Source organism: Cupressus sempervirens, chromosome 8 (genome assembly GCF_028749045.1).
Source record: "Cupressus sempervirens isolate cs-2001-9-10 chromosome 8, ASM2874904v1, whole genome shotgun sequence".
Classification (NCBI taxonomy): Eukaryota; Viridiplantae; Streptophyta; class Pinopsida; order Cupressales; family Cupressaceae; genus Cupressus; species Cupressus sempervirens.
Window position 1 is genome coordinate 420679660 of NC_143125.1, and position 20679 is coordinate 420700338.

The window sequence follows — 20679 nt, forward strand, 5'->3', positions numbered from 1 at the left end:
CTTCCAATGGCTTCCATAAATCCTTCTGATATAAATAGTCTTCCATTTGCATCTTCCATAACTGGAAGTTCTGCCCATTAAACCTATCAACCCTCAGCTTACCATCATCTGCCATTGCTCCCACTCAACTGTGAGACTCCCACTTAACCGTCAGACTTTCCTGCAGAGGATAACTGAGAAACAACTAGGCTCTGATACCACTTGTTAGGATAAACCATGGACAGAAATAAAAAAAACTACATGCAAATATAACCAATAAAAAAAACTAATAGAACACACAGAAATGAACACAAGGCACCAAGATTTAACGTGGTTCACCCAATCCCTGGGCTACGTCCACCAAACAGCAAGTCCGATCTTATTACAATCCAGTGATTACAACCTGATTACAATCTGTAATCCCTTACAGCTCAATACCACCGCAAGAACCAATTTCGTATCACCACACATAAAAAATACCCAACCCTAAGCCCTTTTTATACAAGTATTAAACCACTTTAGGGTTATAACATGTCGGCCATATGTCGGCCATAATATGTCGGCTACCATGTCGGCTACCATGTTGGCTAATGTACAGTACTTTCCTGATCAGTCACCACAATCTAACAGGATTAACTTGTCCCCTAGAGTTTCCAAGAAATTTTAAGATCAAATGGATCAAGGTTGTATTGAGCAGAATCCACAATATGAAGTTTTTGCTACACAATGGACTCGTTGAAATAACCAAGAAGATGATTCACAAGGTTATTGGTTATCCTACTCTAGATAAGAAGAATACCAAGTGAAGTATGAAGAGAGAAAGTTGAAGCTAACATTGGAGTTGAGTGGAATGGATGAGGGTTCTCCATCACAAACAATTCTGATTAATTGATTGAATTTGTAATGAAAGTGATTACTCACAAATTATATCAATCTAGAAAATTGAACAATGTGTCATGTATGGTAGTCGATCAAGCATGGAATATTTTCATGAAAGATCATGAATATGATCTTCCTGAGTTATAGAAACTACAACTAGTAGAAAATCTTGACATCCATTAGGAAGGAAAAAAACTCAATGTGTAAGTTTGGATCACTTGTTATGTGTATTTTTTTTTATATTCAGAAGTATTTTCTTGGTATTGGAAATATTTTTTGGGAACAAGGAAAACCATTGGCATGGAAAATAAATGAATACATAACTCAACTACGAGAGAATTCTAAAAATTTCATGGACACCTATTTTGAAGAATTCAAACAATAAATGAGGATGAGGATGATAATACCAGAAGAATTGCTAATAAAACATTATAATGATGTATGTTTCTTAGTAGACATAGATAATACATTTATGTAGGTAGTAAAACCAAGGTAGGCCTGGTTAACATCATTTGATTATGAGGTTAAGAGTTATACAGTGTATACAAATATTGTTGCATTACTAAAAGAAGAGATTGATATTGAAGTGAACCTTTTAGAAAGTATGAAGAAGCTAAGGAAAGTATCACTACAAATATCAAGATAACTTCTAAGGAGAAGAAGAGAAATAAAATGATTGAAGACCTAGAGGCATAACTAGGCACCCAAGGCAAGAGAAATGAATCTCTACATATTACACAAGGTCTTGGAGAAGATGAAGAAAAGGGTAGTGGTGATGAGGAAGAGGAAGAGGAAGAAGAAGAAGAATGAGTCAAGGGTGAAGCCCTAGTTGTTGTCACACCACCCAACAAGAAGGCTAAATGAAATGCAAAGAAGCTAGTGGTGACACCCATCTCTCCTCCACCACCAATCAAACCAAGGACCAGGGTAGTAGTAGCAAGTGTCGAGCAATATGCTAAGAAAGAAAAAGTAGAGACTATAGAGTCAAGTAGATCAAGAAAAAAAAAATATCTCAAGTCATTGATGGACAACCAAAGAGGAGAAGATTGGTAAAAATACAAAAAGTTAAAGAAGATGACGCAGAGAGAACAAAATCAGATAAATTGGCCATAGTACATAGAAGAGAAAAGAATATTGATAAGGTATGCGTCGACCTAAGAAGCTCTACAGGCTTATCAAGTTTTAGATTTTTAAAATATGACACACTTGATTATGATGATAGAAAATAGTTGAGGAGGACATGATAGATATGATGGAAAGTAAAAAATTAACTCCTAATGAATTAGAGAAGAAGATTCCAATAGATTTGTATAATAGACTTGATAGAAGGTGGCAATAGGCAAATGAAAAAAAGAAAGACATTAGAACTAGCACATTAGCCAAGGTTATGCTTGATCTTCACAAGACAAAAAAAATAATTTATTTTTGGAGAAATATAGGAACCAATTTATTCCTAAGTTCATTATTTTTATGATATTGCAAATAAGTCTGAAGTTGTAATTCAACAAAATGAGTTACTTTGGAAAAGTATTTTTAGTCTCATAAAAAAATAAGTAACACAAGAAAAGGATATTGAGACAATAATTTTTCAAGATGATGAGAGTGATGAAATGAGTTTAGGTGTGTTGATTCTACAAGGTAGCATTTCACCAATCCATGCTGACACCCTTGAAACTCTAGAGAAGCCCTCAGGTGTAGACAAGGAGGGGCAAGAGGGAGAAGAAACTAATGAAGGAACAAGTGTAGAAATTTGTACCATAGGTCAAGAAGGACCAAACCCTCACATCAAGGAGAATAAGGTGGGAAATAAAAAAATGTCAAGTGCTACCATTATTGTTTCTAGCACTGATGCACAAGAAAGACTGAGTGGTGATACCCCCTTGTTAGCAAAACTCCTCCAGACATAGGGAAAGAAATAAATAATTTTGCTCCAGATATCCAAGTTATTTTGGATGAAATTATTGAGATGCCACAATTCAATTTGGGAAATCTCAATCTTGAACAAACAATTTTGTTGCAAGAAATTTTGTCTAAAAAGAAAAAGCAAGAAGAGCTAAGAAGAGAACATCAATAGAAGAAACTATTGAATGATGTTAAAGACATTTTTGTTGAGGCATTTGATATGCAAAATTTTGATGGGAAAGCCAAAATCATTTCCCAACTTGTAACTATTTTTGAACAAATAAATGCGGGCAATATAGAAACAAATGAGAAATTGATGGATTGGTCAACAAGGACATTCAAAAATAAGGTTGTGGACAAAGTCTCAACAAGTATTATCGAGTAGATATTTCTATTGCAAGAACATGTACATAATACTATGGAACTTATATAGAAAGTATAACATTTGTACAACATTTTGTGTCATGTGCCTAGATTCACTAGTGATCTTCAGGCAAACATCAACTAGATTCAGGCTGATATACAAAAAAGAGAGCAAAAATGTTGGCAATATGACTAGGTAGATGTGGTAGTGTTTTCATTTATGGAAACATATATATTTTGGTATTTCATTATGTACTCAGTGTATTAGTGAATAGTTTTTCCTCCCAGTTACTTTGAAGTTATATCGACAATAAAAACAATTTTCACCACAAATGAGTTTGAAAGACTTGCACAAACTCTCTATGTTTAAAGGCACAACTCCATTCTACAATATTTTATCAATGAAATTCTTATTGTAAATGAATTATAATAGTCATTCTTTTTAACCTAAAAGAACTTAAGAGAAATGAAAATATCCTCTCATAGCCATAAAATAATGTTGCAGATCTAATTATAACATTTGATATATATGCCATATGACACATAGCTTAGAATTCCAGAATTATGATCAAGCTCACCAAACCAACAAAAAAAGAAAATAACTACAAAACCACTAATGAAACAATATCCACACGGGAATGGATTTCACACAAATTTCATCACCACCAAGACAACCACATGATTATCAAACAGATACACTAGAAATAACCATATGATCACTTCTATTATCATTAACTATATTGTTCATCAAAAACCAAAAGGAAATAACTAAAGCTTACTAGAAAAAAAAATAGTACTAATTCCATAGAGTCAACCCTTTAGATTGATTAAAACATTACATATATATCCACACACAGCTTTTCAAATTCTTTCAAAAAATTAACTCCCTAAGGAATTCCAAACTTTTTTTTAACTAATCGAGTCTTAAAATAAAGCTAACTAAAAAAGAAAGATTATGTAAGTGGCTCATCGATCTTCTCCTAATCTCCAAATATATCATTAGTATTGGCATGAGGTTGTTGGGCATTAGAATAATCACTACCATTTTCTTTCCAAACTCTATGCACTGTGAGGAAACTAACCAACTCTTGTTGTTGTGGGATATCTAGCTTTCCAGGAAAATTTTCCACATCCTCATGATTCAGCAGATATGATCCATCTTTTTGTCTTGTACCTCTAGGTGATTGGTACAAATAATCATCATGGAGTCTACCCTGGCAACAATGGTTAGATCTTGGACTAAGACTTTGCTCATTTCTTTCAGCAACTTAATTTTGAAGGAAAAGGTTGTCTCACTTCCTTAGGGGGCTTTTCACTTCGATCCTCATTTCCCATAATCTTAACATTGATGCATATTATATCAAAAACTAGGATTTCCTTCAAACATCCAACCTCCTTTAGTAGTTCAAAGCATTCTTCTAACCCCTATTCCATCACTATGTTTCTTCATTCCAAATTAGCTCAGGCAATGAACAAAAAGTCATCATCAAACTTGGCTTTGGGAATTTCTTTCCACAAATTTTTTTATGCCATATTCCTAAACTTCATAAATTTCAATGATATACTCATCCCATTTCATCTTCTCTAATTTCCAAGCGTTCATTTATGATTCTAAAGCTATGGTTGATTTATTAGATCTTGCATTGGTATTGGTAAAATGAGAGAAATAGTTGGTCGCCTGAGCATGAATAGTGTTCAACCACTCACCATAAGCTTACGCAATGGAGCTATCCCTTTTAACCTACTCAATGAAGATCTTGTTCAAGGGAGACTGGACATCAATAACATAAATGACAGTAGGTAGGGATTTTGCATGTGGGATTTAAAGCTCATGAATGTATTCAGCAATTTTTCACATTGATTTCTTTAACTCTTGTTTATCCCTTTGATCTTTCCATATCTATTGGGAAATTTGGGTGTTCCCTACATTCCATATTTTTGTATTAGTGTCCCTTGAGGTAGGACCAATAATAGTCTTCTTTGCCATATATTCTTGGGATTGTATTTCACCTATACCTTTCTTAGTCATTAGCTTCAATACTTCTGCAACCCACTACCCCATATCCTCATTGATGTTAACCATGTCTCAATATTTTCCCTTTTTGTCTTAGGAGTCTTCCCAAGGCATTTTCTTACCATGTTGCCTATAGGGAGAGTCATTGGTACTATGCTTCTTTTCTTACTCACTCATAACTCAAACCAATTAGGGATAGGAGGATTCTCTTTGGGAGGAAAAATCTATAACATAGGTGATGAAATAAGAGACATTGCACTCAAAGTGTTAGCACCTTCCATCAATTGATAACACCCTTGTTCCATCTCACTGATTAGGGATTCTCGTGTTTCTTTTGTCTCTTCCCTTAAGTCAAGCTCTATCATTTTTGGCTTGTCATGAGTCTCATTCAAGCCCTTCAATTTCTCCTCCTTCCTCCTACTATGAGAACTGTTCCACTTGACAGATGGTGGGAGATGAACTGAACCTTGAAAAAAGTGTTCAGGTTCAACACTTAACTTTGGCTTTCCCATAGTAGGAGAAGTAACAACTTCATTAGAACCGATAACAACCAAAGGTGAACTTGAACTAGCATGAACAAATTTGAACATTATAAGACACCAATCTTGACTGCCTCTTTCTCATGAGCCATTGCTTTATTCTTGTTTGGAAGGGTAGAATTCTTGTATGGAATTCATCATCTTTTGGCATTGTCTAGTCAATTTTGAGCAATGGGTAGGATTCTACTTTCTTAATGTAAGCATGATCAACAATTTCCTCATTTTCTTCTTCAATTACCCCTGAGATGTCAAATAAGAGATTGAAGTCTTTAATTTGTGCTAGTGTTAGTCTAGCTTCTTTCTAACCCCAAAATCATCTTGACAATTGGCCCATAAATCCTCTAAATGGGGAATGTGCAGAACAGATGAACTTAGTTCAGAGTACTTTAAGGTGAACTTGTAATTATCAAAGTTGGGTCTAGTAGAGTAAGTTATTAATCTCATGGATTTGATCTCATCTTTGAGCTTGAGGGCTTCTTGAATGGTTTTATATTTATAATGTCCAAGTTTGATAGGGAAGGTATAACCTGAACCTTTCCTTGTTTTACAATTCTTTTCAACCTTTGCCAATTATTTGCATACCTCAATCAACAAAAAATGGTCTAGGCAATGTCAAGGTAGCCTCAATGGCTTACCTTCATATCCCCTAATCCTAAGATAGGTGAACTTAGGAAATTAGGTAAAGAAACTACAATATCAATTAACTGGGTGGCTTCTTCTGTCAACCTCATGTTTTCTTTTCCTTACAATTAAAACACCAATTTGTCTAGGAAAGTGTCTTGGACTATTTTGAAACCTTCAGGGTTTTTACTCTTCTACATGAGAGGGTAATATTCATAGATGGGAATTCTTGGGTTCTTGTTGGAGTGTGGTAAACCTTTCCATTCTCTATCATAGGCTAGGATATAAAACAAATAGGAGGCCATATAGAAACTGAATGTCTCAAAAGCTTGAGAGAGCTCTTCCTGTAGCCTAGTAGCTCTTATATCTACCCAACCAATGAATTTATCTTCCCCAAAAGTAGTTTCAATGAAAAATTACATCTAGTTCTCCTAATGAAAAGCATGTGGGTTTCCCTTTACCCTGTTCAATAGTGTAATGACATCCTTAATCTTAGGAATCATGCGTTCTCTGGTCAGTGGACATGCAAACTAGAAACCCCCTCTCTCAGATTTGAAAATCCATCTTTTTGCAATATTGTTTTTAAATTTAGTGAAATCCATATAAAATTGGGCACAGGAAAACTAATTGTCTAGTCTTCATAAATTTCACATGCAAGAATTCTCAAAGAACCCATGATAGTAACTCGGCCAACATACACCAGGACTTCTCCATTAAAGGCTTGACTGCACTTTTTGGAAAAATTGTATCTATCTCTACATGCTAAGACTAATTCATGACAAGGGAAAGCCTCTGGGAAGGAAAAAACTTGTAGCAAACCACTATCTGAGACTTTCTAAGATATGGAATTGGGTTTTGGGTTTTCAAATCTAGCCAATAATTTACTTGTGTCTTCTTTAGCAAGGAATATGTCTTCCATGTCAGGCAGGATACTACTTATAACAGATTGCCAAACTTTATCAAGTAGCTTTGGGCAAAGTGGGTTGGCCATGACAAGAATTTAACAAGAAAAATTAGAAATGAAAAGAATACACAACCTTAAAGTAATGCAAAAAGAGATGACACCTAAAAGATGAAAGGCTAGAAAATCACCATGTTGAGTGCATGCAAACTTGCAGAGATAGAAAGCTTAAGCTATCACTCCGTACATCCAAAAAAGACAAGGTAATCTTTACCAAAAGTAGAAATGGCAAGGGAATGAAAATAAGGCAGCTTCCATTTAAAACATAAACCTGGACTTGAAGCATGTGGATGGGTGACAAGACAAATGATGGGACAAGTATTTAAATCATTAAAATCTCACCCGAGATCCACATGTGCCACAACATGCCTTAACATCATTACCTTTAAATCCCAATTAATACAAATCTTTTCCATAAATTTGGTAAACATTGTGCTTTCGCTGAGCTATACGTCTAGACACATGGCACTGTGGGCATCAATCTTTATGACTAGGCGAACATGAATAGTTGAACTAAGAAACAGTTCAATGTTCAAGTTCAATAGTTGTGATATATTAAAAACCATGCTCATAATGACAAACTAGACATGAAGGTGAAAATGTGAACTTGAACCTTGAAAAAAGTGTTCAATGTTCAAGTTCAATGTCAATGATGAGTGATAGTATCCGTGGGATGATTGATTTTCTTGACTCGACCAAGAAAATTGATGAACTTATGAACCTTGAACAATGAACAAGGTGTTCAATGTTCAAGTTCACAGATATTTTTGACCAAGAGACCTAAAAACAAAGAGGGCTGAAAAAACCAATGCTCACAATGGGACTTCAATAGGAGACCATTTTATAGTGGTTTAACAATTACCATGATAATAATACAAGAAATAAATGTGGACCATTCATGCGTAACATAGCGGTAGAAAAATGTCTAAGTATTGGATAATTTATAGTAGCATAGAGATATTTTCATATGTGCTAATGATAGAGTTTGAGTTATCTCTTATGTAGCTGTGGAATGATCAATGATAGTGTCATGATGACATATGTCAATATGTAGGTCTATGTGAACAATACAACATTAGTTATAGAGGAATTAATAGTACAGGTAATTAACAAAGTAGAACAGATCATGTTAGTAAATTAAATTGTATGACTTAAGGAATTATTTTGGTAATAAAATAATTAGTTAATCATGATGGGCCAACATCCTAGATGTTAACCCTGAAGTCATTTTATGATTATCCAAATGTGTGGAACTTGTAAAGCTGATTGATCAAGAGTTTTGTTAGATTGCAAGGTATAAGTAAAGATCATATCTTGTGTAGCTAATGAGAAGTTTACAAGTGATACAAACTATTGTGAAGAAATTTTACATGATATGCAACCTTTGTATGATGTGAGATCTAGTGTATTATTAGAGGATTCAAAAGATACAACAATGAGATAGTATTGTATGTATATCTATTCTTGTGAAGAAACTTATTTAATTATTGCATGTTAGGGCAATTGGCTCTTCTTGAATACATTGTATTTGTTCCACCAACTATTAATAGGGTTGAAGAAACTCCTAACAAGGCCAAGGCTTTTAATAGGGCCTATTCCTCTAACAAGGACTCAAGACACTATCTGTATTTGATAGACTCCTAACAAGGCCAATATCCTTTACATGATTCTTTTGTTTAGTGGATCATCTTGTGGGTATCATCCTCACCGAGGTTTTCCCTTGGCCAAGGTTTCCCTAGTTAAAAAATAATGGTGTTATGACTTCTCTCTATTGTTCATCATTGTTGGTTTACTTTCTTATGCAACTAATAAAGTAATTAACAATATCTAGTTGTGAGCAAAATTTTTTACAATACTGATTCACACCCCCCCCCACACCAACCACAAGTATTATCTATTTGTAACAATTGATATCAAATCATAGTTACTCAAAAGAGGATTAACAAATTGAGTAATATCCCTATGGATATGGAACAGTTGAAGAGAAATCTTGAAGAAGCTCTTGAGAAAATTGATCTTCTTACTAAAGAAATAAATAACTTAAAAAATAGGTATGAGGATGCAAAAGTTTAAATCAGAAAACTGAAAGACATGATTGATTATCTAAGATCTAGAAAGGTATTGAAAGAGTAGACTAGTGACAATAACGAAGTATGAACCCTCAAGAAATGAAATGAGATCCTAAAACATGAGTTGAAAATTTTTGAATTTCAATTGAGTCTTAAGAAAGATGACAGTAAGATTGAACCTGATCTGAAATCTAAAAATGCAGATCTAAGATCCCAATTGAGTCAATTAACATCTGAACTAGATTCTATTAAGATAAAAGATGCAAAATTAGACAAGTACAATAGTATTGCGAAAGGAGAATTGACACAAGATAAACAATAGTTAGAGAATATTTATTCTATTAGTGATAAAATTAATGAACAATTATTTTACCAAAGATCTTCTTATGATGAGACATGCCTTGGATATCTTATTGGTGAAAAGCTAGACAAGAAAATTAAAGTTAGGAAAGAACTTGGTTCAATTTTTGAGTCCCCTAAAGAATCTAATTTGAGTAAGATAGAGTCAAGCATACCTATAGAAGTATCTAAAGAAGTTGAACTAGTTGATTTTTCTGTGAAACCTGATGAACCAAAGAAAATAGAGAAAGTTGATAAAATTAAGCAAATTGAATCATCTAAGGAAGTTAGACATGAATTTAGAGGTAGATGTTTCATATACAATGAAGTTGGTCATATAAAAAGAGATTACACAGGTAAGTCTTTTAAATCCATTACTAGTTTCTATTGTTATAATTGTCATGGTTATGGACATAACGTAGTAGATTGTAAGAAACCTAAGTTTGATAGTAGTAATTCAAATAGTAGATGTTTAGGAATACTAGCCCTACATGTAATAAGAGAGGAAGATCAAAAAATAGATCTAATGATGGAGAGAAATCTAATGGTGAAAGGAAATAAATTGTATGTTACAAATGTAACAATCCTGGACATATTGCAAGGAATTGTAGAGCACCTGATAGTCTGAATGAAACCAATCAAAGAAGGAATGCACCTGTACATTAGTTATTCAATAACTTTGGACAAAAAGCAAGATTTTGTAGAATGGATAGAAGGAACTTCAACATAAATCCAAATTATAGAAGGAACAACAATAGAAATGATAGAAGAAATGATGGTGGTAGTGATAATAGTTAGAAGGAAGAAATTAAAGAACATGATGGTGAATTCAATTAGGAAGCATTTGTGAATGATACTAATCTAGAAAGTTCTTAGATAGTTTTAGAAGAGTGATATTTTGATGCACCTAATGGAAGATTCAAATCAACAATTATTTGTGACTCATCCTATTTGAATTAAGCATTTCCAGTAAAGACAAAGTGTTAGTTAATTGAAACTGATGTTATAGAGAGAATTAAAAGTTACCTAGTTAGAAGAAGGTAGAGGATAGAGTAAGGAAGCTATGGTCAAGTGCACAAGAGTTTTTATGATCACACCAAGTCAAATGGAAGAAAAAAAATTTAATGGTAAATAGTGATAGCTTTTTGAAGGCAAAGTATATGCGCATTCAATGTGCAATTAAATTTGAAATTATTTAAGGATCACAAATAAGATATTGAGTACCATTTGATCATGTAAAGAGATCAAAGCAATTTATGAGTGATTTTACAACAAATTGAAGTGTGAACTGAAGCATTTGAAGTGCAAAGTTACAGAAGCCCTAATACACATTATTCAAGGAAATTTTCAAAGCTTGAGTTGAAATTTATAGTGTAAATAGTCAACATTATGGAAAGCTAGTTAGTATGTGATGTTAGTGAGAGACCTAGATATAGATTCAAGAAGCTCCCGTTTATTTCACTCATTGATGATCCTTTGGGACCATTTTCTCAAATCCTACCAAATGTACTTCACATAGAAGATATTAGAAGCTACATTCACTACAAATTTGAGAGTATTATTGATGAAGATATTCACAAGGATTTAGGAGTTATGTGCAATGGGAACCTAACCCTAAAACCTGAGTACACATACTTGAATGAACTAAACCTGATTAAGTACATGTTTTACATAGAATTCAATAATCAAGAGTGGAGTAGGATTATTCTAAGAAGATTTCATAAAGAAATGTTTTGGGTAGGTGATATACTTTTTATAATTAATAATGACCTAATTCATAAGGTCATACGTTTAAGCAATGAATTTTGTAATCCTGTGAATGATAGGAATATTAGAAAGATTGTTGAAACAAACTTAAAGACAAAGTGTGACCGAAGGAACATGAGAGTTAATCTAATTGAGGACACTGGAGTCAGAGTACTAAGAAAGGTTTTAGGATATAAGTTAAATCATAGTTCAAGGATAAATTATGTACCAATGGGATCTCTACATGCAACATATGTGATGGCAGTTGAAAATTTGAAGGTAAATAATTACAAGATAGTCAAAGTACAATTGTTGGATAACATTTCTAAGTTAAAGAAAAAAGAGATTGCAGTCTTTAGATTTGAATCTTTGTTGACACATCTATATTTCTATGCAATCAAGAAATTTCTAAGAATGAAAAACTGGGATAGTAATGAATGTACTATGAAGATGGTTACCCAGTGCTACAAGGCTAGACCTAAAGATGTCAAAGATAGAGACATTGATAGGATGATGAATAGTTTTCAAGTGGAAATGAAGAAAAGATACAGGATCCCTCCTATTATGGTAGAGAAATACAAACATGAAATATGTTTTATGGTAGAAATTGACACAACCTATATGGAAGCAATTGAACCTGGAGAAAATTCTATTGAACCAATGGGCTATGAAATGAATGAAGAACTCATGTAGAAAAATATGCAAAGATTATACTACAATTAGAGAAAGATTCAGAATGTCCTGCATGGGGAACTAATGATTAAAAGATGAAGGAAGTTCATTCTTAACTTCATAGCAAAGAGATCAAGAAAAATGTGGAGCAAAGGATAGAATCCATTTTAAAAGAATCAAGAATCACAAGACAAGAGTTTGATGAGATCAAAGGTATAGCCTTGGAAATGAAGACCAGTGGGGAAATAGAAGTATTGATAGCTACTCCTATTTTCATAGTAGCACCATCTATAGAAGTAACAGTAGCAGGATATATTGCACAGATACCTATTGCACTTTATGTAGCAGTTGTACAAGTTCAATTAGTAAAGGTACAACTTGGTCAATATAAGAAGAAAACTAATGAATATGTGGTTACAACATCGACACAAAGGAAATCTAAGAGATTGGTGAAGGTTAAGAAAGAACCAAAACCATTCCCTAAGAAAAGGGTCAAGAAAACCACTAGTGGACTCAAAAAAAGAAGGAAGACATTGTAAATCAGTAAGGTTGAGGAGTCTAAAGAGGAGACTACAAAAAAGGTAGTAGAACAGGTAGTTGGAGAAGGAAGGACACCAACTGGTAAGAAAGCCTGGAAGCCCAAACTTGAAAATTTGAATATGTAGATTATAAATTATGACAATTTTAATTAGTTAAATAAATATTATAGGTTGGTCAATAACATGGATAGAAGATAATTATAAAATGCTATAGTGAGGAATATGATTTAAAAAAATGAGAGGTTTGATAGGATTCGAAATAAAATATCAGAATATTTGTATAATAGGCTTATAAATAGAATAATAAGAGTAGTAGAGGAAGATACAAAGTTTAGAGAGAGTATGCTTAGGAAATTGTGTGAAGTTAGCATAGATAAGGATGTAGAAAATATTTTGAAAGGCATTGAGTCTTTGTGAGGAATAAAAGAAGAGAAATTATTCTCATGGGAGGTAACTATGAACAGGTAAAGAAGGAAATAGAAGAAGCCATAGTGAAGTATATGAATTCCATGCCTAAGGCCACTAAGGAAACTGCACAGTTAGAGATAGCAAGTCTAGTATATGTTGAGGCCAGTACACCTACTAATGATGAAAAAGAGGTTGAGGAAAATCAACAAGAAAAATCACCTCCTCATTTAGTTACTGGTACTAAATCCATGCAAGTGGATAGTACTCATATAATTGTTGATACTAAAGAGAACCCTTTTATAGACTATGGGACAAACATTGTTGGCAATATTACTGTCTGTTCTAGCTATGATGAAGAGGAGAATGGGTAACAAATCAAAAGTAAATTAGAAGAGGAAGAGAAGAAGATAGTATAACACGAAACATAAATAATAAGGATTGAAGATGAGAAGAGGAAAGTAGAACAAGAAAGGAAAAGAAAAGAAGAAGAAAAGAAAAAGGAGGATCTGAGAAGGAAAGAACAAGAAATAAAAAGAATAGAAGAAGAAAGAAAGAAAGCCAAGGAAGAATGAGAGAAGAAGAGAATGAGAAGAAGAAAGAAGAGGAAGAAAAGAAAGGTATTGAGCTTAAATCAATCTCACTTATTCTAATATCAAAAACACTAGCAACAACAACAATTACTATATTTCCTATAGTGTCTAATGAGGACAATGATCAAAAAGGTCTAATGAGTTCTTTGAGAAAAATACTAGAGAAGAATAAGTTAGTGAAGACTTTGGAGAAAACACTAGAACAAGTTCTAGAAAGGATGCAGAAGATAGTGCAGACCATTTTTACAAAACTTGATTTACAAAAGGAAAAATAAATGGTAAGATCTTTTGATGCAGAGTTCACCACCTTGTTTGATATTGCTTTAGTACAAGCATGGACTCAAAGCATGATGCATCACTATTTGACATAGTATGCACAAATGTTAGAAATAACTTGCAAACATTGAATGTGTGCATTAAAGACCTAAGGAAGAGCGTATATGATGCAATAAATTGTATGGACAATATGAATTATCATACAATAACTTATCAAAATTTGGTAATCTGATCAAAGGCCAAATGAGTGACCCTCAAACACTCACTATGGGATTACAACAACTAGAGGAAAGCATTTAAGATATTGGAGTACAGATGTAGATAATTCACAATTCTATCAAAGGCATTGAGTCCTATAAGGAGAAGGGAATTAGGAGATTCTCTATCCTTAGAGAATATTTATAACCTAAAGTTATCATTTTGTAGATGGAATTGGATGAGTGTCTTGCAACTAAGACATCATATGACAAATTTGCATATACTAACTTGAGCATAGTTGAAGTGGCATCATATGCACTTTGCAAAGTCTTCAGTATATCTAATACAGTTAAAGAAAACTGGAAGAAAGATCTTGAAAGACTACAACTTGGTTTTATAGATTGTATATCCAAAATGTGAAGATGAACAAAGGAAGGCAACACAATTATGTGTGTACATATTTTTGACACCTTTGTCATTGATGTCAAATGGGGAGAAGTATGTAAAGAAAATTGTATAGTATATGTAAGGGAGAAGTATGTATATGTATATGTAAGGGGAGGCTTAGCTATGTACATAGGAAATCATTGTAAAGGAGTGATAAGTAATGTAATGATCCATTAAAATATGAATAAAATTTTCAAGTTTTGAAGGCCAAATCTTAAGTAGTTATTTTTTGTATTGTTTTTCTGTATGCCATCATTTTGGGAATTAGACAATTTTCCCAAATGTTTCCATCAATGCTAAAGGGGGAGATTGTTGAAAATATGGCTAGGTAGATGTGGTAGTGTTGTCATTTATGGAAACATACATATTTTGCTATTTTGTGATGTAAATAGTGTTAGAAAATTGTCTAAGTATTGGACAGTTTGTAGTAGTACAAAGATACTTTTTATATGTATAGATGATAGAGTTTGAGTTAGATCTTGCATAATATAGGAAAATTTTATGATAGTTTCATGATGATGTATGTTAATGCATAGGTCTGTATGGATAGTATGACATTAGTTACAGAGGAATTACCCGTACAAGTAATTCACATAGTAGAACAGAGCATGTTAGTAAATTGAATTGTATGACTAAAGGAATTATTTTGGTAACAAAATAATTACTTAATCATGTTGGGTTGACATCCTAGATGTTAACCCTGAATTCATTTTATAATTATCCAAACATGTGAAAGTTGTAAATCCAACTGATCAAGAGTTTTGTTAGATTGCAAGGTATAAGTAAAGATCATATCTTGTATAGCTAATGAGAAGTGTACACATGATGTGAACTATTGTGAAGAAATATCATATGATATGTGAGCTTTGTATGATGAGAGATCTAGTGTATGATCAAAGGATTCACAAGATATAATAGTGAGATAGTATTGTATGTATTTCTATTCTTGTGAAGAAAATTATTTGAATATTGCATGTTAGGGAAGCAGGCTCTTCTTGCATACATTATATTTGTTCCACCAACTCCTAATAGGGTTAAAGTACCTCATAATAGGGTTGAGGCTTTTAATAGGGCCTAATCCTCTAACAAGGGCTCAAGACACTATATGTATTGGATAGACTCTTAACAGGGTCAATATCCTTAATAGGATTCTTTTGTTTAGTGGATCTTCTTGTGGGTACCTTACCCACCAAGGTTTTCCCTTGGCTAGTTATTGTTCAACATTGTTGGTTTTCTTTCTTATGCAAGTTATAAAGTAATTAACAATATCCAATTGTGGGTAAAATTTTTAGAATACTTATTCATACCCCGTTTCAGTATTATCTATTTCTAACAATTGGTATTTGTCACTATCAGTTGAATCTAGTTCAAATCACTATAATAAGTTATTAAATGCTCAAGGAAATTTTTTTTAGCTTCAAGCAACTAATAGCAGCATGAGATCAAAGTTGATCTCCATCTACTCAACGTTGATACCTCATTTAGAGGTTATGTAGAGATAAATGAAATCAACATAAGATCTTATCAATGAAGATCATAATATTTTACTTGTTGAAAGTTTGATTGATTTGGCAACTAGTTTACAGTTTCAAAATCACATTTTGGAATCAGCAAGAACCACTTGGGATCATGCACTTTCTATGATCAACCAAGTTTACAAATCTTTTATTGAAAAATATGGTTTGATTCCACCCATTCAACCCCAAAAAAAGACATAAGTGACAAAAAGAAGGGGGAATTTAATGATGATTACATATTTTGAATGGAGGCAATGACAAAAGTAAAGAAAGGGGAATGTGTTGATGATTACATGGTTGAAAGAGTCAGAATGAATCAACATTCAAAAATTAGAGTTCAGAATGAATATATGGTATGACACTAAAACAATCAAACTAATTAGAGTCATGTGTATACATTGATACATTGTTTATTGTTCATTTTTATTTGGCATAAGTCAAAGTTTTGTAGTTCTATTTGAACTAAGTCATAGGCTTAGGGGGAGTACTCATATTATCATTGTAATGATGTAATCGTAACAAAGTATTTTGCCACTAATGTCAAAGGGGGAGATTATTCGTCTCTCCCACTGCTAGTATCTATTAGTGTCAAACACTTAGTCATACACTAGGCATAGTCATAAAGACATCACTGTGACTAAGATACTATATATAGGTTGAATAATGAAATAGACTTGTATATAAACATGTATATATTCTTCTCAATAGGAGCTGAGCAAGTATTTTATCTCCAAGTATTTTCAATTTAAATTGAGTCTAATGTTTACCAAGTAATTCAAGCATATTGAATTCGAGTTACACAGAAGGTGTCGAGAATAGTAAAGATCAAGTGTCAACAACATATACATTGAGTGTCGAGTATCAAAGACAATAATTTATGAGCAACACAAAATAGAAATTCAAGTCAAGAATGATACAAACTTTGAGATAAACCATTTTAGGATGACACGGATAAGAGATTTCATACTTGTATAGGTTTTTATGGAGGTTATTACACATGTTTATGATGTGGATCATAGATCTCTATGTTTTGTAATGAGCCAATTAGATGAAGAGGCAAAATCAGGAAGCATCTAGAAAACTCTTTATGAAATCTTTAAATAAAGTAGATTTTGACCTATTCCAACATAACATAGAGAGATGAGAATAAGTGGGTAAAAGCACAAACCTATGTCACCCTTTTGTAAAGGAAAAGGCTAACAAAAGTTTAATTATTCACCTTCAATCACATAAAACTGGTATGGTTATTTAGAATTTGGAAATGAAGTAAACTAATCAAATGTGTAGAAATGGATGAACTTTAGGATTATTATTTTTAATAATTATTTGGAATAAGAATTGACACATTTTCCTAATTTTTATAGATAATTTTTTAGTTGTTGAAAAATGATGAAAATTAGGGGGTTAGTTCCCACCACAAAACTATATGAAAATAAACTTATTTTCATTTGAACTCAGACTATGTTATAGATAACATATATCGATAGAAAAAACAAAAGTAAAAATTGTCTTTAGAACTATATTTTTCTTTTTCATAATGATTCAAATTTCAACACACTTGAATGGATAGTTTTCATCTCCCACCAGATTTTTCAAAATGAATCTATTCTAACTAGAAGAAAAATTATACATTTTGGAAGAGGACTCTCTCCCCTAGAATGTTATATGATTTTTAATTTTTTGTGATATGATTTAATATTTTTTTCTCTCTCAAAATCATCATCTTTTCAAGTGTTAAAATGCATGCTTGTAGAATTTTTTAATTATAATATACTATATCTAATTAAAACACTATAAACTCTATATGAGAATATTTTTTACTTTGAGCTTTATAAATTATGTTTGTATGTTAGTAAAAAAATATCATAAAAAATAGTAAGAGTTATTGAAACATTAATTTTTTGAAATAATTTTATTTATTTAGTAATTGGATACAAACTAGTATAAAAAATGCATTTAATAGATATTTCCAATTGGGAAATTATGAGACCATATATAACTTAGCTATAATAAATTTATCTAGATCATATGTTTGAAGAAAATTTACTTCTAGATAGAAATACTCAAATTCAATCATTTTGATAAGTTAGCCTAAAAGGTGATACAACTTTGTACTTTTATCCAAGTGTGGCGATCAAAAGAAGAGAACAAGCTATTCATACAATTCAAGAATGAATGTGCAAACATTTGTAGAAGGCAAAAGAGATCTATTATTGTAGAAAAAAGCAAGCAATCTTATCTAAGTAGTGAAGGATAGAAAAGCTATATCAGGTCAGATTGAAGGGAGGAGATCCAAAAATAGCATAGTAGAGAAAACTAAGGATTGGGTACTGAATCCATTTTAATACGTTGAGTCAAGGTAAATCTCTTAACAGAATGGTCTTAACATATCTTTGTAAATCTCCTAACAGAGTCCTTACTTTTTTGTAAGTGTAAAATCCTCTAATAGGGTGAGACCCAATAGCCTCAAACACTTTTAAGAAGGCAGACTCCTCATAGGGTAGATCATTGGATACAATTAAACATTGTAATTGTAACATGTTTACTTTATTATTCTAGTAGTGAAGATTTATGGGTATTATCCCCACCCCAGCTCTACCTTCAAATTGAAGTATTTCTGGGTAACCAAATCTTTGTATCATGTGGTTAATTTTCATGCATGTGATTGAGATACTAGATATATATGTTATTATAGTTTGATTATGTAAATTATACATGCAATTGGATATGAGATGGTAAATGTGGTGAATGCACTATAGTATTGTGAAAAGGTTCAAAGTGTTACAATTCCTAATTCACCCCCACCCACCCTCTCAGTATCTTGGTTTCCAATTAAGACTTCTAGTATATATATATATATATATCATTTATTTGTTATTTTCCTTATTTTAATAAAGGTTGGATGTCAAAGTTATTTATTTTGTTGGCGCAGTTGATGCTTCCTAAGGAGGGGTCGACAAGTGCAAGTTTTAGTTTGAATTCTTGATTATATCTTATAAATTTAGTATGCTATCAATTATAATGTTATAGTTTAAATCATAATTCTATCTCACAACCATACTTGAATATATACAAGTCACAACCGACAAGTTTTGAACATTACCAAGGACATATGAGAGGACTCCTGATAGTCGCATGAGGTTAACGAGAAAGGTAAATGATGAAAGTTTGAAACTATTGTAAGGAAACTTGAAACAAAGAATATAACCATTTACAAATAACCTGTAATAGATCTAAAATATATATGCAATTAAAATCCACATGCAAGAGAATAGACAACATACCCACAAAAATTGTCACACAAGATATGCCTTGGGAAACCCTCATTGAGGGAAAAAATCCAGCCTCCAAAACTATCCATCACCATGTATTATTCAAAAAAAAATATCATTACAATACAACCATGGAAGCCTTCAAAGCCATAGCCAAAACCAAGCAATCCATATGAACAAGAATGAATCCACACATCCCATGCCATGCTTCCAACCTTCACAAATGCTCCCTTGGCTAACCTATCAAGCCTTGTCCCGCTTGACTCTTTCCCTTTTTTCCTTCTTCTTTCTCACACAACAACTACCCTTGTGGCTAATTATATAGTAGCAAGTCCCACAAAACCACCGAGTGGTATTACACAAACCATATTCTACCTAACCCATCAACCCCACATTTAATATTGGAAATTTAATTCTTTTCTCCAATATTAAATAATTACATGAAATATTATCACAGTGTTACAATACAACTCATTAAGTATATCCCATGGGAATCTTTACATGTTGCACATCCATCTAGGTGCCCCTAGATACAACATTACATAATAAAATAAAATAATACAATGTAACAATATTATGCAATATGTGCGACACCCATAATCTCAACAACTATAAATATTCATTAAAAAGTGATCATTATGCATTTGAGTAATTTAATTTTAGATATGTAGGATCATATAAATTTAGTAGACTGACTTTGTGTTTTCCTATTTTATTTATGTAGGAGGCATCTAATCCACATAGTGTAGTGAAGAGGCTAAATTTTGATGATCCACTAGTAACATAGGATATTATAGTTGTCATAAGATGTGTCATGAGACATTTTGAGATGGAATATTCCACATTGTATACAAAAACTTTGATATTATACACATTTTGATGACATGATCAACCATATTTTGTATATGGATCTATGTATTTTGATATATATTTTTGTCATTTATGTGTGCATGGATATACTTTTAATTTTTTATAGTATTATTCAATTTATTTTGCATCATGTGTATTATTCATATTTATGGAATATCATACATTTTGATCATCTTTGTTATATTCAATTCAAATGTACTAATTTGTGAAGAATATTTTATGAACCTTTAGTATCAAATTTTAATGCAATGTTTAATTTGAAATTTTATCATATTTTTAATTTGAAATGATGTATATAGTCCCTTAAGATGTCAACAATTAGCCAAATCCATAGCCAATTTGGTCTTAGGAGACCATCTTTAGTTTTAGGTGACACTTCCGTATAGTGTGGTGGTGAATGTTCAATGATCTTTGTGGTAAAAAAATGGGTGTTAGTAGGGTTGAATTTCCCATATAGAGCTAATGAAATTGATGATTT